Genomic DNA, 25,988 nt, shown 5'->3' on the forward strand with positions numbered 1-25,988 from the left:
CCTGGAGTGGGGTCCTGGACCAACCAAAGAGAGAGAGAGAGAGAGAGAGAGAGAGAGAGAGAGAGAGAGAGAGAGAGAGAGAGAGCTGAGTCCCAGCACTCTTCTCTGTGCTTCTTGACTGTGAGTTCATTGTGATCAGCTGCCTCCTGCTCCTGCTGCCGCAGTGGACTGTCTTCCCCAGAACTGTGAGCCAAGCTTAAGGAAGCCCTCCCTTCCTTAAGTTGCTTCTGCTCAGCTATTCTGTTACAGCAATGAGAAAAGTAACCAGTGGTTTATTTTAGTTGTCCACTTTACCACATCTGGAATCAACTAAAATCCAAGCTGCTGGGCACTCCTGTGAGGGATTTTTGTTGGTCTGATCATTTGAAGCAGGAGGATCTACCTTAAAGGTGGGTTGCACCTTCTGGTGACAGCCCAAATAAAGGGACATGGAAACAGGGAGTGATTTGCCTGCTTGTCCTCACTCTCATTGGCAAGTTCATCTATTCTGCTGCTCTGAAGCATTCCTTCACTGATGTTAGGACCAATATCTTTGAGCCTCCAGCATATTCTGAAGACCAGCTCTCCAGGAACCCCTCAGGCCTTCAGTGGTATATTGGGACTGCTCAGGTACTCAGACTTATGGACTGAGCAACTACTGGGTTCTCAGCCTCTCCCATGAGAGATAGCTCTTGTTGGACTGTCAGGACCATATCCTGTAAGCCAATCTAATAAATCCATGTTTAATTGTGTTTATTCATTCTGTCTGTTCTGTTCCTTCTGAGAACACTGACTAATACAGTAACATAGCTATAAAAGGTCTTAGGCAGCACAGCTATGTGTCAGCTTATGTATAGCTTCAAAACCATGCTCTGGCTGGAGAGATGGCTCATGGTTAAAAATGCTTGATCCTAGTGGTCTTTCTGTCCCCTCCCTCTGGTTCCTCTGATCCTTCCTCACCCCCCTCCTCCACAGGACTCCCTGAGCTCCACCAAATATTTGGTTGTGGGACTTTGCTCCCATCAGTTGCTGGATGAAGTCTCTCTGGTTTCTTGGATAACAATTCTGCTAGGCTCAGGTCTCAGAACACTGTGCAATCAGAACAAACTGTACGTGGAAGGTTTTGTAGTTAGATTGGTGTCCCAATCCCTCCATTTGAGGCCTTTCCAGATTACAAAAAATAGCTGGCTCAGGCTCATTCTCCCCAATTAGTAGGAGTCTACTAGGATTATTCTTCAATTCCAGGAGAACGCTAGAACATAGCCCTCAGAATCAACTGACCAGAACTCTTGGGGGCTTGCAAAGATCAGGGAGCTTTGTAGGGGTCTGATCTAAGTTCTCTGCATATGTTGTAGCTGAGTGTCTTGGTGTTCTTGTGGGAATCCTAAGAGTGGGAGCAGGGGCTCTCCCTAACTCTTTTGCCTACTTTTCCTTCTACTGGGAAGATGAGATGGTATGTACCTGGTCTTATTGTAGCTTGTTTTGATGCATTTGGTTAACATTCCTGGGGAGTCTGCTCTTTTCTGGGTGGAGGCAGGGGGATGTGGACCCAGGGAAAAGGAGAGGTGGGGGTGAGGGGGAAGCTGGAGGAAGGAAGGGGAAATTGCAGTCAGGGTGTAACATATGGGAGAAGAATAAGAAAGAAAGAAAGAAAGAAAGAAAGAAAGAAAGAAAGAAAGAAAGAAAGAAAGAAAGAAAGAAAGAAAGAAAGAAAGGAAGGAAGGAAGGAAGGAAGGAAGGAAGGAAGGAAGGAAGGAAGGAAGGAAAGAGAAAGGGAAGGGAAGGGAAGGGAAGGGAAGGGAAGGGAAGGGAAGGGAAGGGAAGGGAAGGGAAGGGAAGGGAAGGGAAGGGAAGGAAAGGAAAGGAAAGGAAAGGAAAGGAAAGGAAAGGAAAGGAAAGGAAAGGAAAGGAAAGGAAAGGAAAGGAAAGGAAAGGAAAGGAAAGGAAAGGAAAGGAAAGGATGGTGCTTCTCCTGCAGAGGACCTGAGTTCAGTTCCCAACACCCACACTGGGTAGCTTATAACTGCCTGTAACTCTAACTCCAGGGGATATGATCTGACACTCTCTTCTGCCCCCTGAAGGCATGTACCATACATACATACACACATACATACATACATACATACATACATACATATAAATAAATACATACATATAAAGAAAAGCAAATCTTTAATATGTGCTACAAATAGAACAGCCCAAGAAGAGATTAAACAATGCCTCTCAAAACATCTCTGACAACATGAGGAGATAAGATTGCAATCAATGTCATGGTTCTGGATAATATTGTCAGATTTTATTTTCTGCTAAATATGCTTTCCTTAATTATTTTAAGCATTTTTTATATGTGTGCATACCTTGGTGCATGTGTGTTTATGTACCATGCTCATGCCTGATGTCTATGAAGTTCAAAAGAGGGCATGGGATCCCTGGAGTTGGAGTTAGAAATGGTTGTGAGCCATCATGTGGGTGCTGAGAATGGAGCCAAAGTTCTCAAACACTGAGTCATTAATCCAACCCACTTCTGTACTTTTTTTTTTTTTTGACAGCTTTTATCTTGGCTTTATTGGTAATATGTAGCAACTAGTAGTTAATCTGAATCAATTAAAGAAAAAAAAAAAACTCAAGGAAGAACAGAACCAGGGGAAAAACATTATAGCACCCAGCTACCTAAAATCTCCTGTGAGGTTGTTTTAAAATAAAATATTTTTATATTTTTTCCAATTTTTTATTAGGTATTTTCTTCATTTACATTTCAAATGCTATCCTGAAAGTCCCCCGTACCCTCCTCCCTGCCCTGCTCCCCTACCCACCCACTCCCACTTCTTGGCCCTGGCGTTCCCCCTTACTGAGGCATATAAAGTTTGCAAGACCAAGGGGGCCTCTCTTCTCAGTGATGGCCGACTAGGCCATCTTCTGCTACAGATGCAACTAGAGACACGAGCTCTGGGGATACTGGTTAGATCATATTGTTGTTCCACCTCTAGGGTTGCAGATCCCTTCAGCTCCTTGGGTACTTTCTCTAGGTCCTCCATTGGTGGCCCTGTGTTCCATCCAATAGATGACTGTGAGCATCCACTTCTGTGTTTGCCAGGCACTGGCATAGCCTCACAAGAGACAGCTATATCAGGGTCTTTTCAGCAAAATCTTGCTGGTGTATGCAATGGTGCCGGGGACCCATCCCATAATCAGCCACCAAACTTCCGTACTTTTAAAAGAAAGAAAAATTAAGGAAGAAAGAAATTCCTTGAGGTAAAGCTAGAAAGGGGACTTGGGAAAGGAGTCCAGGCTGAGGCAGGCAGCCAGTTAGTCTTTGTCTCAGCATTCCAGAGATAAATACTTTCAGAGCCTCGGTCTGACATACACAGTTTTTAAATAATATTTTTTTATGTTTACTTACTGGTGTTTATATGTGTGGGCACAGGCATTTGCTAGCACAAGTGGGGAGGTCAGAGAAAAACTTTTGGGAATTGGCTCTGCCTTTCTCCATGTAGTCTCCAGTCATCTAGCTCAGATCAACAGACTTTGTTACAATTAACAAGCATACTGGAGTGGGGAAGTAGAACCTCTGAAAATAAAAAGATAATTTGGATCTTTAAAGAATTTTAGCATGTGTTTGAGCTGATAGAAAATATGGGATTTTAGGCCATGAAAGATTGAGCTAGAAAATCAAACAAAAGCCCAAATAACATTGAGAAGACACTGGAAGGGAACAAAGGAAAAGCAATAATTGAATGAGTTAGGTGTGTCCAACCTAAGACATGAGCGCTTCATGAGTTCCAGAGTAACTGTGAATGTGACCAAAACATTAGTAGCTGATACTGTTGTGCCACATTATCAATGTTTCAGAGGATTCAATGATTCAGAAGGAGAGGATTAACTGCAACACACAGGAAATCCAACAAGCATGGCACACTTGGGCACAGCACACCTGGGTGGGCACAGCACACCAGGGTAAGGCCTAACATGAGTCGGCTAAAGAACTCAGAAGGAAATATAGTAAAATCAACTACAGTTCTTTTTAAAAACAAATATTTATTTTACGTATATGTAGCTGTGTGGGTCTATGTCCTGTATGTACAGTACCTGTGGAAGCCAGAAGAGGCTGTAAGAGGGCATTGAGGGCCCAGAGTTAGTGCAGGAAACCAAATTTAGGTCCTTTGGGAGAGCCATTGGGCCATTTTTTCTCTTCTTTGTTTTTAAAGGGGGTCTTACTATATAGTCCTAGCTGGAACTCTCTGTGTGGACTAGGCTAGATTTGAACTCACAATGATCTACTTTTCTGTGTGTGTCACACCACTCCTGATCCCAGCTAGAAATTCTTAATAGGAGAATTTTTAAAATTAAAGACACGCATGAACATACCCATAACCACACAGCTATAGAGAAGCAAAATAAAATCATTGCTATCATTGCCATTACATTTTCTATGCACTGGTGGGGAAAAAATACCCAGATGTTACTGTTATCTCCTGAGACAGAAATATCAGGCTGGCCTTGAGCTCCTGATCCTCTTGCCTCTACATTCCAAGCCTCAGATTTTAGGCATGTACCACCATGTCTAGTTTCTACCTAGAATTTCATGACTACCAACAATATCTTTCAAGGGTAAAAGCTGAACATTCAACAGGCTTGACATCAGGAGGAAGCCAGACAGACCCAGACCAGAAGCATTTGGTAACAGTTCCATATAAAAAGCCAACATATTGGTTAGGATCTGGCAGAGCCAGATCCTGACCAATACAGAAGCAGATGCTCATAGCCAACCATCAGAATGAGCACAGAGACCCCAATGGAGGAGTTAGGGGAAGAACTGAAGGAGCTGACGGAGCCTTATCTGACATCAATGGGAGGAGAGGCCCTTGGTCCTGGGAAGGCTCAATGCCCCAGTGTAGAAGAATGCAAGGTCAGGGAGGCAAGAGTGGGTGGGTGGGTGGGGGAGCACCCTTATAGAAGCAGGGTAAGAGGGGATTGGATAGGGGGTTTGCAGAGGGGAAACCGGGAACGGGGATAACATTTAAAACGTAAATAAATAAAATATCCAAATATTTAAAAGCCAACATATAACAGAAAAGGAGCACCAGTGTAAGGTAAATGAGTGTAAACAGGTTTAATAGCCAAGTACTGGAAACCTTATCATAGAGCAATAAAGTTAGGGGAGACACGAACTATCAAGTATGTATTTTGAAGACAGTTTGTAAAAATTATATATAGACTGATATTGGACTATTGTGTGCGCCTACTTTTGAGAGATGCCCACAAAAACAGTTAAGAGAGAGATGCCAGGATATCCGCACCTTGCTTTCAGATGGAGTCAAAGATTTAATTTTAACTGTATATACAGATGTATTATTCTTTGTGTTCTCTTAATCATTACTTATTTTAAGTGCTTATTGTGAGAAATAGCTGTCTATACAAAGAATATTATTGAAGTGAACATGCTTCCACACGAAGAAGGAAGAAGTTTATGGGTTATAATTCCTCATTAAAGGAAAATCTAAAGAATTATATTTAAGATGCTACAAAGCAAAAATAATTAATATGAAGCTATCTAAACAGTCTGAGAAATAACAAAGTTAAAAGCACTAGCAAGATGAAGAGAAGTCCCTGAGCAGCGATAGCCGCTAGGCTGAGAAATTTATGGCAGCATATTCTAAGGCTCGTGCGTTGGTCATGAGGGAGATAAATATATTGATTAGTTTATACTAACCATGAGGATTAGACTTTTAAGGATAACCACTAAAAGAAGAAAATTGGAAATACAGCTTCCAAAAAGTACCATCAGGTTAAAAAAAATGGAATGAGGAAACCATATAATTTATTAATAAGGAAAAACCACACAAAAGCAAATGGGAAAGGCATAAGAGATGGAAAGCAGAGTCAAATGATCGTATAAATAAGGCGAAGCAAGCAAGTCATCCCAGTAAATGAGGAGAATGTGGAGTCTGGCGTGTGTGTGAATTTGTAGTAGAAAGCCCTGCTTCCCACATGTGCTATAGCACTACTCACCAGAGCCAGGTTACAGGTTCATTACAGGTGCCAATCAACACATCAGCACATGCAGAAAGATTGGGATATACATACAATGAAATCCTATTCTGCCATAAAGAATACAATCCTATCGTTTCCAGAAGAACAAAAGGAAGTGGCAATTCCCACGGAAAATAAGTCAGAAATGCAAAACTGTGTTTTCTGGCATGTGTAAGACCTAGGTTGTGCTCCCCTCTGTGGGTTGAGATCACACACTGGCGCCCTATTCTCAGTCTGTGTGCTGCAGGCTCACTTTTCTGCTACCTGATCTATCGCTGGATTTCTGTATCCAACACCAAATGGTGGACTCTCTTTCCCTGGATCGAGGGAGTGAGTTGAGTGTCTGGCACCTCTAGGTGTCCTTGGGAGCAGAAGTAGGGAGGTACGGAGGTACTGGTTGTCAAAGTCTTTACAGCTAGAGCCAGCCCTACTCAATGACCCTCACCAGGGACTTTTCCCTTGGAGAGGCTTCACCCTTCTACCAACATGATTTCTTTTCTCATAAATCCTAGTACTAGGTGAACAATGTTTGCTAGGGCACTTTGCCCTCATCCCTGCCCAGCCTCAGGCTTGGCTAGCCAACTTGTACTAACTACTTCTAGTCCTGTTGAGATGCCAACTCTTTTAAGTTAAAACTGCATTTTAGAGAACCTGACCTAAGTTTGAACTCAGGTAAACTAACAGGCTGATATCTAGCATTAGATTCCAAGTTGTCTGCCAACAAAACCCGAGCCTAGCTCCAGTCTCTAGGCTAATCTCCAACAAGACCCGAGTTTCCAGGTTACACCTCAGCAAGCCCAGTATCTCCAGGTTATTCCCCCAACAAATCTGTGCCCCCAGGTTATAAGTCCACCTTCTGCCTAAGGACCACCAATGCAGAGGGGAGCAGAAATTAAGTTCATGATATGACTCCCAGCACTAGCCAATTATGGTAAAGGTCACACGGTAGCTTTCCAACTAGATGCTTGCACACTAGATCTGCCCCTGCTGCTTTATATAACATATAAACATATATAGACATTCGGGGCTCCCCCTCCCCACCAAAACTGTCTCTGTGAGTGGGGGATGGGAGTGGGGCTGGGGATGGGGCTGGGGATGGAGCAGAGCTAGTTTAAATAGAATAAAGACCCTGCTGTGAATTGCATCAGATTGGCTCCTCTCTGTTTTGGGAGGATCACTAATATTTCCCTGGCACAACACTGTGTCCTTTGGACACAGTGGCCTCAAGCCTGTGACTCTTTTTACCCATGGGATCTGCGTCTTAGTCTACAGCTCCAAGCTCCCTATCGGGATGCCTGTTTGAGAACCTCAGATGCTACACCTAGTGCTAGATTTAAAGGCTTCTAAACCCATAGTCCTTTACAGCCAGACTTGGCCTCTATATCTCTTGGATAATGAATCTAAATGACTACCTAATGATACTTTTGATCTCATTATTATACAGGACCTTTACAGTTACTGCCAGGAATCCAATAAATGGATGGAGGGTCCCTTGTTCAGGCTTTCTCTTATCTTCACTCCAAGCCTTCTCTCTGTTCTTCCTGTTCCCACACTCAGCTCCTTCTAGCTATGAAACCTCAACCAGACAAAACGCCACTATCCTTGATCCTACTAATGAGCTTCCTCCTTACCATCCCCAACTGACAGCTCCCTCACCTCCTCTGGATTCTTCAGCCTCCTCTCCTCCCTCTCCAGGTACAGACCACTCCAACCTCCTCACACTGGCACCTACTTTCACCCCACCAACGGCTTTTAGTTCCCCCGCCTCCTCCCATCCGCACTCACTCTTGCTCTGTGGCCAAATCTACTCCCTTTTCCCTACCCAGTCTAATTCTGCATGAGGTTGCTGGGGTGAACGCCCTGGTCAGTGTACATGTTACATTTTCATTAAATGAAATTTCTCAAATAGAAAAAAAAAACTAGTATCCTATACCTCTAATTAAAGAATATATATATATACATATATATATATATATATATATATATATATATATACACACACACACACACACACACATGATTCTCACTAACAACCTACTCCCTGAGGAGCTCAGATGAGTTTGGAGGCAGGCTAGAGCACATGCAAATGAAATACACCAGACCAACGCAGCAGCAGCACCTGGTTGGCTCTGAGGTGCTGACCACTCGCCATCTCATTCCTGCACTGAAGTCTTAGAGGAACTACTGCACCTCATACATAGAGCAGGGCACATTGCCTCAAGCCACCTCTGCCTGGTACAAAGATGACAGCTCCTTTATACATGAAGGATCCTGAAGAGCTGTCTGCCCCATAGAGTCAGATACTGAGGGGGCTGAGACACAGGCCCTCCCTGCCCACACCACTAATCAACAGGCTGAACTAGTAGCTCTTACCTGTACCTTCTAATTGGTGCAGGGATTTAAACATCCACACAGACTAAATGTGCCTTCCATAGCTTCCAGTCCCAGGCTGCCATCTGGAAAGAGTGTGGATTACTTAAGACAAAAGGAGGATCAATAACCAATGAAGACCAAATTATAGCCATGCTAAAAGCCTCCCATCTCCCCACAGCTATTGGAATTGTCTACTGCCAGTCCCACCAGACCAACAATTTCATCATCTCTAAGGGAAATAACCAGTCTGATGAGGCAGCTAGAGCTGCGGCCATTGGACACCACAGGACATTCTTACCCATCCACCATAGGACATTCTCACACTACAACCCACATGCCCACTGTCATCCCCTGACACTCATGAAATTCTGTCCTATCTATACCAGTTCGTTCATCCTAGTAGCCAAGACATCTCATGTTGTTAAAACGCAACTACAACCTACTCTGAGGACTTGAGTTTCTTAAAGTCTTACTGCCTCTTATAAAATCTGTCCAGATATCATAGCCCCCCTTTTCCTACCCACCAGGCTAGAGGCTCCCTCCCTGAGATGAATTGGCAATTTGACTTTATCTACTTGCCCACAGCCAAATGTGTCAGGGACCTCCTGGTCTTGGTAGATACCTTCTCAGGGTGGGTGGAGGCTTTCCCCACTACCAACAAAGGGGCTCAGACAGTCTCTGGTCTCTTCCTTTCCTCTGTGAGATCATCCCTCCGTTTGGAATGCCTACCTCCCTCTAGTCAGACAATGCTCCTGAATTCATTTCCTACATTTCCCAAGCCCTTTCTAAAGCCCTCAACATCTCATGGCATTTTCATGCCCTGTCCTTGGGAAAGCTAGAACAGACTAGCCACTCCTTGAAAAACACCCTTGTCAAATTGTCACAGAACTTCACCTTGATTGGGTAAAGTTCCTGCCACAGGCCCTTTCCAGGCTATGGGTTCTCCCCTAGTGACTCCTTTCCATCTTGCCTCTCCCTGATCACTTACTCACACCCTTACTCCATCATCTCTGCTCCCTCCTATGGACCTTTACTGTCCATCGTCGATGACGACCACACACTACCTCCTGTCCACTCCCAATCAACATTGGAGATCAGGTCCTTCTCCTCCCTCTGAAGTATTACCCCTCACCTTTTCCCCCTAAATGGCAGGGCCCTTTCAAGGTAATTCTTGTGACCCCCTGCTGCTAAACTTAAGGGACTCCCTCATTGGATTCACTTGTCTCACCTCAAACCCTTTATCCTCCCACTTCAGAATAACTTCCCTTCTTACATATCAACCCCAACAAGACCCTGCTCCCTGAAGTTTCAGAGGACACTGAGACCAACCACCTTGTGCCCAGTTCCAGAAGAATGAGGTTTATCTCCAGCAGCTGTGATTGACCTTACTAGATTGGATATGGATTTTTTTTTTCTCCTCTCCCTCTTGTTTGTTTCTGTCCAGGGTAACCCTTGCGTATGGAAATTCTAAGTTCAAGAAGCTCTCATTCAAACTCTAATTTATTCCAGAAACTCATAACAAACAGTCTCTTTGAATAGGGTCAGAGAATTGCTCTATAGCCGATGTGAGGAACTGATTGAAATACCCATCACCCCCATAGCCACCTCTCCTTCTGTATACTATGACCTTCTTGTTTGCTTCCTCTTTGACCAGAAAGAAAGCTAGTATAAAGAATGGCCAGACAGACACAGAGGTTGCCCATTCTGGTCTTGCCAATACCACTTGCCGATCGTAAGGAAAAATTACCTCCTCTAACTACAACACAAGACCTTCTTCTATATCCCAGACCCATGGAATCCCTGGTGGAAACTCTACTACCGCTGCAACCCTGGGCTCCTAATAAGCATGATTAATATCCAGAGAAAATATGTCCCAATTACTCAACCCCTGGAGATAGGGGAAGTAGAAGAGGTAATTAAGCACTCCTCCAAGGTCACTGCATCTTTGATGACCTCTCTCCTAAATAACACAAACCTGCCATTTCATCTCCTGTTTCAGACTCTGACCTTGGCCTATCAGCTCCTTAATGTCACCCAACCTGACTGCTTCAGAGATTGCTGGCTGTGTGTGCCTTGTGGGACTAACTCAAAACTGCCACTTACAGCTAGCTTCTCCAGTGACCCTGTCAAACTGCTTTGCTATTCACCAACTGCCCTGACCCTGGTGTTACCACAACTCCAGGCACCCTCCTCTAGGGCTTCCTCTTTGGCATGGCAAACTGTTTTAAAGCATCTGGGACATGTTCTCTAGGGTGTTAAGCTCCCTAGACTGCAGCAGAACCATAACTCATCTCTTCTCCAGTGCCCTATAGTCTATAACATCTCAGTTCTTTGTGGTGCTCATGTCTACCACTATCTACCTGCCAGCTGTTCTGGAGTTTGCATTCTGATGTGTCTCTTCTCCAAATTAGGGGTGATACATTGAGAGGAGCCCCTACTGATCCCAGCTGTGAACTCCATAGCTGTCCAGCATAATAGAAGGGCAGTTCAAATCTTGCCCCTCCTGGCTGTCACAGGAATAACCATGGGTGTCACTAGCAGGACAGCAGGACTGGCTACTCCCCTAACCTTGTATCATGAGTCTTCCCAGTTTATCCAGGATCTGCAGCAGGTGGCCCAAATCATACTCACTCTTCAAGGACAGATGAACTCCCAGGCAGCAGTGGTACTTCAAAACCAAAGGGGATGAGACTTTGTTACAGCAGAAAAAGGTGGGCGTTGCCTCTTTCTCCAAGAGGAATGCTGTTTCTATATCAACCAGTTGTGTGTAATGAAATGCAAAATCTAACAACTCCTGAGAGACCTCCAGAAGCATGAGGACCAACTCAAAGTCTCCAACCCCTGGGCCTTTGAAAACCCCATATGGAAGTCGATCTGCCCTTCCTGGCCGCTTTTCTTCTGTTTTCAGCTTTTACTATTTGGACCCTACTTTATCAATTTCTTCTCTACATTTCTCCAACAACAAATACAAAAAATTTCCAACCAAATGATTAATCAGTTACTTTTACAGGATTACCAACTGCTGGCCGCAGAGTCTGAGGCTAATAACCATCGACTGACTGACTGAGCTTTGATGGTGAGGATCAACCATACCCTGGAAATGACAATGCCTTCAGGAAGCAGGAAGTGGTCTAATGAGGGTGATATCCTTATCCCTGACTCACCATCATTCCCTGGCTAGTCCCTCCTCTTTCTAATAAACAAAAGGGAGGAGTGTTAGCTATCAGGCATCTCCATAGCCACTCCTAGGGGCCCAGAGATAACTGGACACACTGTCACTAGCTGCCAAGGTGACACATTCCTACTGCTGCCTCTGAGGAAGCCTCTGTATCCCTTCCTCCCTCCCTAAATAAACCTCCCACATGAGATCTGCTGCATGGTTTGACTTTATGGATTCTGCCACATAGATCTAACACTACATCTATTTGGGATACAAGAGTCTTATCAGCTACGTGATTTATAAATACAATAAACACTTTTTCTTAGGGAGGCCTAAAGAAATGTCTATGTGCCCTGGATAGAGACTGTACAGACAAACCAAAGAAAGCCCAGCCTGGTGAGGCATTGAGTTTATTGGGGTCACTTACAGAATCATGGATGACTCAAAAGCAAAAGTACCACTAAGAACCCGGAAGCACCTATGTAGTGAGAATTTTGGTTTCTTTAAAAAAAAAAACATAGTTATGCTATATGAATATGTTTTTGTTGGCTACTTCAGATTGTCTATAGATGCTAATTATGATTGTCTCGTGCTCTTGGAGAGGTATGATTTTTGCCAGCTGCAGATAGCTTAATTCTGGGGGCTATGGAGTGTGTATAAATGGGAGAGCCCCAAAGGGGCCTATGGTGGCTGCTGCTCCATCTACAGGTACTGGTCCCTGCTCCTGCTGGTTCCTGCAGCTGCTTTGCTTTTGCTGGGTTGCTGGGTTGCTGGGTGGCTAAGTGGCTGGGTGGCTGGGTGCCTGGGTGGCTGGGTTGCTGGGTTGCTGGGTGACTGGGTGGCTGAGTGGCTGAGTGGCTGGGTTGCTGGGTTGCTGGGTTGCTGGGTGACTGGGTGGCTGAGTGGCTGGGTTGCTGGGTTGCTGGGATGCTGGGTTGCTGGGTTGCTGGGTGACTGGGTGGCTGAGTGGCTGGGTGCCTGGGTTGCTGGGTGACTGGGTGGCTGAGTGGCTGAGTGGCTGGGTGACTGGGTGGCTGAGTGGCTGGGTTGCTGGGTTGCTGGGATGCTGGGTTGCTGGGTTGCTGGGTGACTGGGTGGCTGAGTGGCTGGGTGCCTGGGTTGCTGGGTGACTGGGTGGCTGAGTGGCTGGGTGCCTGGGTTGCTAGGTGACTGGGTGGCAGAGTGGCTGAGTGGCTGGGTGGCTGGGATGCTGGGTTGCTGGGTTGCTGGGTGACTGGGTGGCTGAGTGGCTGAGTGGCTGGGTTGCTGGGTTGCTGGGTTGCTGGGTGACTGGGTGGCTGGGTTGCTGGGTTGCTGGGTTGCTGGGTTGCTGGGTTGCTGGGTTGCTGGGTTGCTGGGTTGCTGGGTTGCTGGGTTGCTGGGTTGCTGGGTTGCTGGGTTGCTGGGTTGCTGGGTTGCTGGGTGACTGGGTGGCTGAGTGGCTGAGTGGCTGAGTGGCTGGGTTGCTGGGTTGCTGGGTTGCTGGGTTGCTGGGTGACTGGGTGGCTGAGTGGCTGAGTGGCTGAGTGGCTGGGTTGCTGGGTTGCTGGGTTGCTGGGTGACTGGGTGGCTGAGTGGCTGAGTGGCTGGGTTGCTGGGATGCTGGGTTGCTGGGTTGCTGGTTGGAGAAATCTTGACCACAATGATTGGACTTGCCCCCAGGGAACACCCCTAGTCACAGGAAAATAATCTAAAGAGGTCTAAGCCCCTTTTCCCCTCTAACCTTCTTTCTCCCCTACCTAGTGTTGGGCAGGGCTGGAAAGGATTAGGGGGGAGTAAGAGTTGAAGGGTGATAAATATAAGAACCCAATAAAGTAGCAGAAAAAAAAAACAAACAAACTCATGCCTGCACACCCACAACAGTGGAGAGCACACCTGCTAACTGTTTCTCTCCTGTTAATTCCACTAGAGTCCATCCCAGCTGGTTGTTTACTTCTTATAGAACCTGGGGAAAAGCAGGGACTCCAGAGGAGGGAGTCCCCTCTTCCCCATGTAGGTGTGTTAATTGGCCTGATCTCTGTGGGTGATCACAGCTCCTTGGTTTCCAGACAGCCAGTTAGACCCAACTGTGAGGAAACAGCTCCGCAGCAAAGTCCTTTCTTGCAGACTGTATGTAGCTTGTCTTTTCATTTCCTTAACATCCTCCTCGGCAAGCAACAGGTTTCCATCTCAATGCTGTCTCCTGTGATATTTTCTCTGCATTTTGTACCTTTGCAGTTCGAGCTGAGAAATGTTTGCTCTGTGCTCATACATTTTTCTTCTAGAGTTTTTATACGGCTAACATTACACTTAGATAAATGATCTATCTTGGTTTATTGGTGGGATTTGCATGATACATGATCAGGAGTGCGTCCTGAGCTTGTAGCTGTGCCTTGATGTTCAAAGCATCCTGAAGAATGCTTTCGACTGATCTTTAAAGATAGTTGATCTTGAGTATCAACTTGACAGGATCACAGACCTCTGAGCATATCTGTGACAGAGTTTCTAGGCTGGGTTGATGGAGGATGAAAGACCCACCCACCTATGGGAGTGGCACTGTTCTATAAGCTGGGATCCTTAACTGTATAAAAAGGAAAAAATAGGTAAGCACCAGCATGCATGGCCCTGCTTCCTGAATGCAGATGCACCATGACCAGTGGCTTCCTGTTCCTGTTGCCAAGGTCCCCCTGTCATGATGACTGTGTTCCAGGGAACTGTGAGCCAGAGCAAAGCCTTCCTTCCATAGGCTGCTTTTGTAGGTGTCTTGTCACAGCAATGAATAAAGCAACTGGTACCGAGTCCCCAGACAACACAGGGAAAGAATTTCCAAGTCCTTACAGAGCATACAATGACAAAAATATATTTAAATACGCTGAAATAAGTCACAGCATATTTTATGGCCCCAAAGAAATTAATAGATCAGTAATAGATAGCTCCAAACATTTATACTATGAGTATCACTTTTAAGCCATCCATTAGACAAAGAAGAAAAAAAATCATAGAAATTAGGAGGTATTATGAACAAAATGAAAATGGAAACACCAATTACTAAAATTGGTAAGTTCATCAAAAATAGAAAATTAAAAAATTGAAAGCATTAAATACTGATAATAAAAAAAATTTAAATCTCAGATTAGTAATTCAAAGTCTACCCTAAGAAACAAGAAAACCATGTGTGTGGTGGTCCACACCTTTAATCCCAGCAGTCAGGAAGCAGAGGCAGAGCAGATCTCTGAGTTCAAGGCCAGCTTGATCTTCTAGGATAGCTAGGGCTATACAGAGAAACCCTGTCTCTACAAAACAAAACAAAACAAAACAGAAACAAAGAAGAAAAAACAGAAGGAAATTAAAACTATATAAGCAGAATTAAGGCAAATTTTACATAACAGCCAAACCACACTCATGTTCACAAAGCCAAAATATATAAATATTGATACTCAAATGGATAAACAAATATGGTATATGTGGGTAATATAAGGTTATTAGGCATTTAAGAGGAGGTAAATTCTCACACAACAAAAAAGGATGAATCCTGATTATACTAAATAAAATTAGCAGTCATCAAAGGAAAAACTTCTGTGTCTATCAATTATGCGAGGTAGGAAGTAGAATGGTGATCCCACAGAGGTCGGGGAGGGGGCCGGATAGGGAGAGGAAGAATGGGAAGAACTGAGAAGACAGAGCATTCTGGAGGCTAACTACACAAAATACAATGAACTTTGGATGAATTGAATACATGGTTGGCATGGTTAAGATGATAAATTTCAGATTATGTATGTTTAATTTTATCATAATTAAAATAAAGACCATGGACCAGTGAGAATTGTTAAAGGTGATTGCCACCAAACCTGATGACCAGAGGCCAGTCTCTAAGCCCACATCCCTCATGGGGTACAAGGACAGAAATGACTCCCTCAGAGATACCTTCCACATGTATGCCAAGGCACACATACGCGTATGAGGGGGATAAAAAAACAATAACTTTAACGGTTTTAAAATATAAAAATGAAGTTATCCTCACTAAGCAATAAATCCCCCTCTGTGCTTTGTATTCATAACTTGGGTATTCGTTACACTTATTTATTTACCGACCCCTTTTCTGACTTTCTTCCTAGGAAGCTAGCACTTTTATGTTGCTGTTTCTATCACAGATTTTTTTTTAATTTTTAATATTTTTATTACATATTTTCCTCAATTACATTTCCAATGCTATCCCAAAAGTCCCCCATAGCGGCCCCCACTTCCCTACCCACCCATTCCCATTCTTTTGGCCCTGGCATTCCCCTATATTGGGGCATATAAAGTTTGCAAGTCCAATGGGCCTCTCTTTCCATTGATGGCCAACTAGGCCATCTTTCAATACATATGCAGCTAGAGACAAGAGCTCCGGGGTTCTGGTTAGTACATCATGTTGTTCCAACAATAGGGTTGCAGATCCCTTTAGCTCCTTGGGTACTTTCTCTAGCTTCTCCATTGGGAGCCCTGTGATACATCCAATAGCTGACTGTGAACATCCACTCCTGTGTTTGCTAGGCCCCGGCATCATCTCACAAGAGACAGCTATATTTGGGTCCTTTCAGCAAAATCTTGCTAGTGTATGCAATGGTGTCAGCGTTTAGAAGCTGATTATGGGATGGATCCCTGGATACGGCAGTCTCTAAATGGTCCATCCTTTCATCACAGCTACGAACTTTGTCTCTGTAACTCCTTCCCTGGGTGTTTTGTTCCCAATTCTAAGAAGGTGCACAGTGTCCACACTTTGGTCTTCATTCTTCCTGAGTTTCATGCGTTTAGAAAATTGTATCTTATATCTTGGGTATACTAAGTTTTGGGCTAATATCCACTTATCAGTGAATACATATTGTGTGAGTTCTTTTGTGATTGTGTTACTTCACTCAAGATAATGCCCTCCAGGTCCATCCATTTGGCTAGGAATTTCATAAATTCATTCTTTTTAATAGCTGAGTAGTACTCCATTGTGTAAATGTACCATAATTTCTGTATCCATTCCTCTGTTGAGGGACATCTGGGTTCTTTCCAGCTTCTGGCTATTATAAATAGGGCTGCAATGAACATAGTGGAGCATGTGTCCTTTTTACTGGTTGGGACATCTTCTGGATATATGCCCAGGAGAGGTATTGCTGGATCCTCCGGTAGTACTATGTCCAATTTTCTGAGGAACCGCCAGACTGATTTCCAGAGTGGTTGTACAAGCTTGCAATCCCACCAACAATGGAGGAGTGTTCCTCTTTCTCCACATCCTCGCCAGCATCTGCTGTCACCTGAATTTTTGATCTTAGCCATTCTGACTGGTGTGAGGTGGAATCTCAGGGTTGTTTTGATTTGCATTTCCCTGATGATTAAGGATGTTGAACATTTTTTCAGGTGTTTCTCTGCCATTCGGTGTTCCTCAGGTGAGAATTCTTTGTTCAGTTCTGAGCCCCATTTTTTAATGGGGTTATTTGACTTTCTGGAGTCCACCTTCTTGAGTTCTTTATATATATTGGATATTAGTCCCTTATCTGATTTAGGATAGGTGAAGATCCTTTCCCAATCTGTTGGTGGTTTTTTTGTCTTATTGATGGTGTCTTTAGCCTTGCAGAAGCTTTGTAGTTTCATGAGGTCCCACTTGTCAATTCTCGATCTTACAGCACAAGCCATTACTGTTCTATTCAGGAATTTTTCCCCTGTGCCCATATCTTCAAGGCTTTTCCCCACTTTCTTCTCTATAAGTTTCAATGTCTCTGGTTTTATGTGAAGTTCCTTGATCCACTTAGACTTGACCTTAGTACAAGGAGATAGGAATGGATCAATTCGCATTCTTCTACATGTTAACAACCAGTTGTGCCAGCACCATTTGTTGAAAATGCTGTCTTTCTTCCACTGGATGTTTTTAGCTCCCTTGTCGAAGATCAAGTGACCATAGGTGTGTGGGTTCATTTCTGGGTCTTCAATTCTATTCCATTGGTCTATTTGTCTGTCACTATACCAGTACCATGCAGTTTTTATCACAATTGCTCTGTAGTAGAGCTTTAGGTCCGGCATGGTGATTCCACCAGAGGTTCTTTTATCCTTGAGAAGAGTTTTTGCTATCCTAGGTTTTTTGTTATTCCAGATGAATTTGCAGATTGCACTTTCTAATTCGTTGAAGAATTGATTTGGAATTTTGATGGGGATTGCATTGAATCTGTAGATTGCTTTTGGCAAGATAGCCATTTTTACAATGTTGATCCTGCCAATCCATGAGCATGGGAGATCTTTCCATCTTCTGAGATCTTCTATAATTTCTTTCTTCAGAGACTTGAAGTTTTTATTATACACATCTTTCACTTCCTTAGAGTCACGCCAAGATATTTTATATTATTTGTGACTATTGAGAAGGGTGTTGTTTCCCTAATTTCTTTCTCAGCCTGTTTATTCTTTGTGTAAAGAAAGGCCATTGATTTGTTTGAGTTAATTTTATATCCAGCTACTTCACCGAAGCTGTTTATAGGCTTAGGAGTTCTCTGGTGGAATTTTTAGGGTCACTTATATATACTATCATATCATCTGCAAAAAGTGATATTTTGACTTCATCTTTTCCAATTTGTATCCCTTTGATCTCCTTTTGTTGTCGAATTGCTCTGGCTAGGACTTCAAGTACAATGTTGAATAGGTATGGAGAAAGTGGACAGCCTTGTCTAGTCCCTGATTTTAGAGGGATTGCTTCAAGCTTCTCACCATTTACTTTGATGTTGGCTACTGGTTTGCTGTAGATTGCTTTTATCATGTTTAGGTATGGGCCTTGAATTCCTGATCTTTCCAAGACTTTTATCATGAATGGGTGTTGGATCTTGTCAAATGTGTTTTCTGCATCTAACGAGATGACCATGTGGTTTTTGTCTTTGAGTTTGTTTATCTACTGGATTACATTGATGGATTTCCGTATATTGAACCATCCCTGCATCCCTGGGATGAAACCTACTTGGTCAGGATGGATGATTGTTTTGATGTGTTCTTGGATTCGGTTAGCAAGAACTTTATTGAGGATTTTTGCATCAATATTCATAAGGGATATTGGTCTGAAGTTTTCTATCTTTGTTGGGTCTTTTTGTGGTTTAGGTATCAGAGTAATTGTGGCTTCATAGACTGAGTTGGGTAGAGTACCTTCTGTTTCTATTTTGTGGAATAGTTTGTGAAGAACTGGGATTAGATCTTCTTTGAAGGTCTGATAGAACTCTGCACTAAACCCATCTGGTCCTGGGCTTTTTTTAGTTGGGAGACTATTAATGACTGCTTCTATTTCTTTGGGGGATATAGGGCTGTTTAGATCATTAACCTGATCTTGATTCAACTTTGGTACCTGGTATCTGTCTAGGAACTTCTCCATTTCATCCAGGTTCCCCAGTTTTGTTGAGTATAGCCTTTGGTAGAAGGATCTGATGGTGTTTTGGATGTCTTCAGGATCTGTTGTTATGTCTCCTTTTTCATTTCTGATTTTGTTAATTAGGATGCTTTCCCTGTGCCCTCTAGTGAGTCTGGCTAAGGGTTTATCTATCTTGTTGATTTTCTCAAAGAACCAGCTCCTTGATTGGTTGATTCTTTGAATAGTTCTTCTTGTTTCCACTTGGTTGATTTCGCCCCTGAGTTTGATTATTTCCTGCTGTCTACTCCTCTTGGGTGAATTTGCTTCCTTTTGTTCTAGTGCTTTTAGGTATGTTGTCAAGCTGCTAATGTGTGCTCTCTCTAGTTTCTTTTTGGAGGCACTCAGAGCTATGAGTTTTCCTCTTATAAATACTTTCATTGCGTCCCATAAGTTTGGGTATGTTGTGGCTTCATTTTTTTGAACTCTAAAAAGTCCTTAATTTCTTTCTTTATTCCTTCCTTGACCAAGGTATCATTGAGAAGAGTGTTGTTCAGTTTCCACATGAAGGTTGGCTTTCTATTATTTATTTTGTTATTAAAGATCAGCCTTAGTCCATGGTGATCTGATAGGATTCATGGGACAATTTCAATATTTTTGTATCTGTTGAGGCCTGTTTTGTGACCAATTATGTGGTCAATTTTGGAGAAGGTACCATGAGGTGCTGAGAAGATGGTATATCCTTTTGTTTTAGGATAGAATGTTCTGTAGATATCTGCCAGATCCATTTGATTCATAATTTCTGTTAGTTTCACTGTGTCCCTGTTTAGTTTCTGTTTCCATGATCTGTCCATTGGTGAAAGTGGTATGTTGAAGTCTCCCACTATTATTGTATGAGGTGCAATGTGTGCTCTGAGATTTACTAAAGTTTCTTTAATGAATGTGGCTGCCTTTGTATTTGGAGCATAGATATTCAGGATTGATAGTTCCTCTTGGAGGATTTTACCTTTGATGAGTATGAAGTGTCCCTCCCTGTCTTTTTTAATGACTTTGGGTTGGAAGTCAATCTTATCAGATATTAGAATGGCTACTCCAGCTTGTTTCTTCATGCCATTTGCTTGGGAAATTGTTTTCCAGCCTTTCATTCTGAGGTAGTGTCTATCTTTTTCTCTGAGATGAGTTTCCTGTAAGTAGCAAAATGTTGGGTCTTGTTTGTGTAGCCAGTTTGTTAGTCTATGTCTTTTTATCGGGGAGTTGAGTCCATTGATATTAAGAGATATTAAGGAAAAGACATTGGTGTTTCCTGTTATTTTTGATGTTAAAGTTGGCATTCTGTTCTTGTGGCTGTCTTCTTTTAGGTTTCTTGAGGGATTGCCTTCTTGTTGTTTCTAGGGCGTGGTTCCTGTCCTTGTATTGGTTTTTTTTCTGTTATTATCCTTTGAAGGGCTGGATTCGTGGAGAGATAATGTGTGAATTTGGTTTTGTCGTGGAATACTTTGGTTTCTCCATCTATGTTAATTGAGAGTTTGGCTGGGTATAGTAGCCTGGGCTGGAATTTGTGTTCTTTTAGTGTCTGTATAACATCCGTCCAGGATCTTCTGGCTTTCATAGTCTCTGGTGAAAAATCTGGTGTAATTCTGATAGGCTTGCCTTTATATGTTACTTGGCCTTTTTCTCTTACTGCTTTTAGTATTCTATCTTTATTTAGAGCATTTGTTGTTCCGATTATAATGTGTCGGGAGGTATTTCTTTTCTGGTCCAGTCTATTTGGAGTTCTGTAGGCTTCTTGTATGTTCATGGGCATCTCTTTCTTTAGATTTGGGAAGTTTTCTTCTATAATTTTGTTGAAGATGTTTGCTGGTCCTTTGAGTTGAAAATCTTCATTCTCATCCACTCCTATTATCCGTAGGTTTGGTCTTCTCATTGTGTCCTGTATTTCTTGGATGTTTTGAGTTAGGATCTTTTTGCATTTTCCATTTTCCTTGATTGTTGTGCCCATGTTCTCTATGGAATCTTCTGCACCTGAGATTCTCTCTTCCATCTCTTGTATTCTGTTGCTGATGCTGGTATCTATGGTTCCAGATTTCTTTCCTAGGGTTTCTATCTCCAGTGTTGCCTCATTTTGGGTTTTCTTTATTGTGTCTACTTCCCTTTTTAGGTCTAGTATGGTTTTGTTCATTTCCATCATCTGTTTGGATGTGTTTTCCTGTTTTTCATTAAGGACTTCTACCTGTTTGATTAGGTTATCCTGTTTTTCTTTAAGGATTTGTAACTCTTTAGCAGTGTTCTCCTGCAATTCTTTAAGGAATTTTTGTGCTTCCTCTTTACTGTCTTCTACCTGTTTACCAGTGTTCCTTTGTATTTCTTTAAGTGTGTTATTAAAGTCCTTCTTGAAGTCCTCTACCATCATCAGGAGATATGCTTTTAGATCCGTGTCTAGCTTTTCCGGTGTGTTGGGGTGCCCTGGACTGGGCGAAGTGGGAGTGCTGGGTTCTGATGATGGTGAGTGGTCTTGGTTTCTGTTAGTAAGATTATTACGTTTACCTTTCGCCATCTGGTAATCTCTGGGGTTAGTTGTTGTCGTTGTCACTGTTTAAAGATTGGAGCAGAAGCTGTGTTCCACTCACCAGCAGTTTCAAAATCCTGTGGCGGGGGTAGTGGGTAGCTGGTGGTACCCCAGTGCTGGTCCAGCCGGAAGAGGCCTGTGGTCCTACTCAGGCCGGTTTTCTGCTTCCCTAACTAATGCAGTCTCTGGTCCCGCGTGCAATTGGATTGGAGCAGAAGCTGTGTTCCACTCTCCCGAAGACTTAAGATCCTGTGGTGGGTGTTGTGGGTAGCTGGCGAGTGTCAGCCGACCCTGCGCCCTAGCTACCCCAGTGCTTTTCTGACCGGAAGAGGCTTGTGGCCCTACTCAGGCCGGATTTCTGCCTCCCCCACCAAAGCAGTCTCAGGTCCCGCGTGATTGGACTGGAGCAGAAGCTGTGTTCCACTCACCAGCAGTCTCAAAATCCTGTGGCGGGGGTCGTGGGTAGCTGGCGGGTGTCAGCCGACCCTGCGCTCTAGCTACCCCGGTGCTGATCCAGCCGGATGAGGCCTGTGGCCCTACTCAGGCCGGTTTCCTCTATCACAGATTTATTGGCTGGATTTTTTCATGGTCACATGGATTTATAACATGCCTCCTTAAACTTAACAGAGTTTTCTTAACAATACTGTGACTTCCCCTCATGTGCACTATGAAATCTTAAAAACAGATCCAGCCACTCCTCTCTCGGCCTTTCTGCTGCTGCTGCTGCTGCTGGCGAACGTGTGAATTTTTACATATGTTATAGAAGACATAATATAGTCTCATTATTCCTGCTTCAAAGAGCAAATTATCTTTTTTTTTAATTTTAAAAATTACAAAAGGAAAGTCTCTGCCTTTCTCCATGTACCACATCTACCTTTCTGCCTCTCCCCATGTGCCAGGTCTAGCCTCCTGTCTCTCCCCATGTACCAGGTCTAGCCTCTTGTCTCTCCCCATGTACCAGGTCTAGCCTCCTGCCTCTCCTCTTGGGCCCTACCTCTAGTCTCCCCATTTGTGTAGCTCCAGATGCCCAGTTGCTATCACATTCCTTCTGTCTGAAGGGTTTTCTTTAGCAAATTTCTTTTTTGGTGTGATTTTGCAATAAGGTCTTGTTAGCTTTTTCTTTTTACGTCTACAAAGGTCTTTATTTGCTTTCGTTTCTGACAAGAGTTGAGTTGGATTTTTTTTCCCCCCTTGACCATAAAATTCTAGGTGGAATTTAAAGCTTTTATTCCAGTCCTTTCATATGTCACTCTACTGCAGCCTGGCTTTCATCATTGCTGGCAGTAAGTCTGCCGCTGTTCTTCATTGGCCGGCACCTGTGTCCTTTTTCCTGAATGTTTTAAACATTTTCTTGTTCTCATTCTTCAGTTGTGGGTTGCCATAGTACTCTCTTTATTTTCTCTGTGCTCCATGTCTCTTGAGCAATCTGGGTCCATTATTAATGCTCGCTTAATTTGAAATTCAGGGATAATGGTTGTTTCAAATATTTTTCTCCCCCTACACATTTCCTGTGACCAGATTACTGCTGTCTTACCTCCTGTCCTTATTAGAGACCTCTTCGGGCTTTGGTGTTTTCAAGGTGTTTGTTTGTTGGCTTTTGTCCATTCAGAATAGTCTCTATTGCTGGAAGTCCACCCATCCTTCTTCTCCCCCAATCTAATTTCTATTACTCCTATGAGACGTCATCTTTAATATTAAATTCTAACTCCCACCCTCAGGGGGTCCATTTATTCCCATCCCCAACATGACCCTTCTCCATCTTCTGGAGTATTGGAGGCCCATTTCTAATTGTAGCTTGGATGCATTGCTGTTAATTTTGCCATTGGTGACTCCCTCGGTCTGCTTCTATTGTGTAAGACTGGGTTGTCTCCACTTCCTCAGTGCTGGTATTACATGTGCACACTGCTATGCCCAGCTTCTTCTAATGTGGGTTGGGGGATGAAGCTCAGGTCTTCATACACACCCAACAAGTTCTTCACTGAGTGAGTGAGTGTTCTTCAACTCCTCACTGAGCAACTGTTTAATATGCAAGTCAGAAACTCCATTTTTTTTCAATTAAAATCAATCTAATACAAATAATACAAAGATATACTGATTGATGCGTGCTCGGGGCTAATGGTAACAAATATTAGAAGTCTTTGTTCTCGGCAATTCAACTATTATGTGCCTGTCATACTAGAAAATTCTCTGTGTATGGTGAGATGGCTACTCATGGTTGTCAACTTGACTATATCCATAATTAACTAAAACCTAAAAGTGGAGAACACACCTGTGAGGAATTTTTGCTTACTTGAAGTAGGAAAATTTACTTTTCTAATCTGAATCTATAAGGTAGGAAGACATGTCTTGGGTGTGTTAATAGAATTCTGTGTAAGGTTTTATACTGCAAATGAGGTGAAGGAAATAATCCAGATCATATGAGCTGGGAAAACTCACCTCTAATCTGGGCCACACCTTCTGCTGAAACCCTGTGTAAGGACAAGAAAGAGGAAAGCTTTTTCTCTTTGCCTGCTTGCCCTGGCCTTGCTAACAAGTTCATTCCTCACTGGCGTTAGAGCCTATTTCTTCAGGATTCCAGCAGGTACCGAAGACCAGCTGAGATATCAAGCCTTGTGGGCTGAGCTCCTACTGAGTTCTTAGACATTGTATTCATAGCCAGTCACTGATTACCTGAGCCACAGCCTGTAAGTCATTCCAATAATCCCCTATATTTAGAGATTCATTCTATAAATTCTGTTACTCTAGAGAACACTGACTAACATATACAGTAAAAGCACTATAATTTATAACATACAGCAGTCCCAAATCTGAATGGACTCTCCAAATTTGAGATTGGCATGGAAAAGCAAATGACCAGTAGTCAATCAGAGGAGGGACTGTGGAAGGGGCAAGAGCTCTCAAAGGAACTCCAGGGGTAGCATCCATGTGTGAGACATCATTATAAAGCTCGTTGCTTTGTGTTAACATATGTTAATAAATACATAATATAATCCACAAAACAAAGATTTACTATGAATAAGTAAGAAGGCAATTCAGGTTTGGTGAGTGGGTGAAAACAGGATAAATTAAAAACAGAAATAAGGACTGGAGAGATGGGCCAGCAATTAGGAGCACTTGCTGCTCTTATAAAGGACCTGGGCTCAGTTTCCTGCATGTGCTTTTTGATTATAACTCTGGTTTCAGGGTTCTAGTGCCCTCCCTCTTCTGGAAGATACTGGCCTGTGAATAGCAGATGTACATGCAATGTGCATACATACATGCATACAAGCAGCATTCATACACATAACATAAAAAAATCAATCTTTAAAAGACGACAAGAAACAGGATGTGTGTGTGTGTATGTATATATATATATATATATATATATATATATATATATATGAATTTGACACCTCTCTGGGAGATAGGTGAATTATTTAATGGTGTTGGGATGCATTTTCTATCTGAGAAAACACTGAATTTGTCCCTGCCTCTCACCTTATACAAAGTAATCAAATCCAGGTATAAGATTAACCCTTCATTTATGCCCATGTAGGGGTGTCAATGAATAATTGGAGGCAGTATTGCTCATAGTAACATGATGGAAGTAACTGATATATACATCACAAAGAAGATGTGAGGAAGTCCTGTGCAGAGACGCAAATGAATTGCACAATACCTGAGAATGAGTCTGAGGTTTTATCACACTGCCTAAATTCTTCTTTGTTGCAAGATGAGAAATGAAATGAAGCCCCTATTTAAACACATGCATTTCCATGACAAGTGCATAAGAGGAAAAGCATGATGATAAAAGTTTAAGAATAATGCTTACTTTGGTTGGTAAAGCTGAGTGTCTGATGGGAGTAACTGGTGCTAGAGAGGGAAAGGGGATTGGGAGAGAGCCCAGAGACAGGGTGAGCAGGCTTGCAGGGTCCTATTCTTGGTATAGAGTTACATGCATCTGCTCTATGATTGGGCTTCATCATTTACGTTAGTACAGGGATTAATTTTATCATTGGAAACAACATGAAATCTGAAGAGATTAACAGCTTCCCTTGTCCCATCATATTCTTGAGGACTTTACAGTGTGTGTGGAACCCTGCACAATAGATCCTGAAGGAGGCTGGCTTCCTCTCTGACTCCCTACCTCCATGGTCTCTTCTTTAGTATTCTGAACCCTGGTGGCTTCAGGTCCTACCACCTCACCCCCAGCTCTGTGAAAAGTAGTCCCTCTGAAGTTTGCCTTCCCTTTCTCTCCTAAATGCACATGTTCGACTTTCCTACTAACTCTCTCGGTGGTTTTAAAGCAGCCAAAACAACACAAGCAAAAGCTGCCTTGAGTGCAGGAGACAAGAAGCATGTGCTGGCGTCTCTCTTAGCATCTGTGAGACAGTTCTCTGTAGACAACGGGGAGGCAGTGATTGGAGCTGGGGTTCTTGAAGGTCTTCAAGCAGAAAGCGGTATAAGGAGTGGGCTTTGAGAAGCAGCTGGGGTTTTGATTGATGGGAAAACAAACATGACTGTCATAGCAGAGAGATATTACCCAGCCTTTGGAACACTGAGCCTTTTAGCTTGACTCG

The sequence above is a fragment of the Mus caroli genome, unplaced genomic scaffold, assembly GCF_978045245.1.
Source record: "Mus caroli unplaced genomic scaffold, Mus_caroli_1 scaffold_8, whole genome shotgun sequence".
Taxonomy (NCBI): Eukaryota; Metazoa; Chordata; class Mammalia; order Rodentia; family Muridae; genus Mus; species Mus caroli.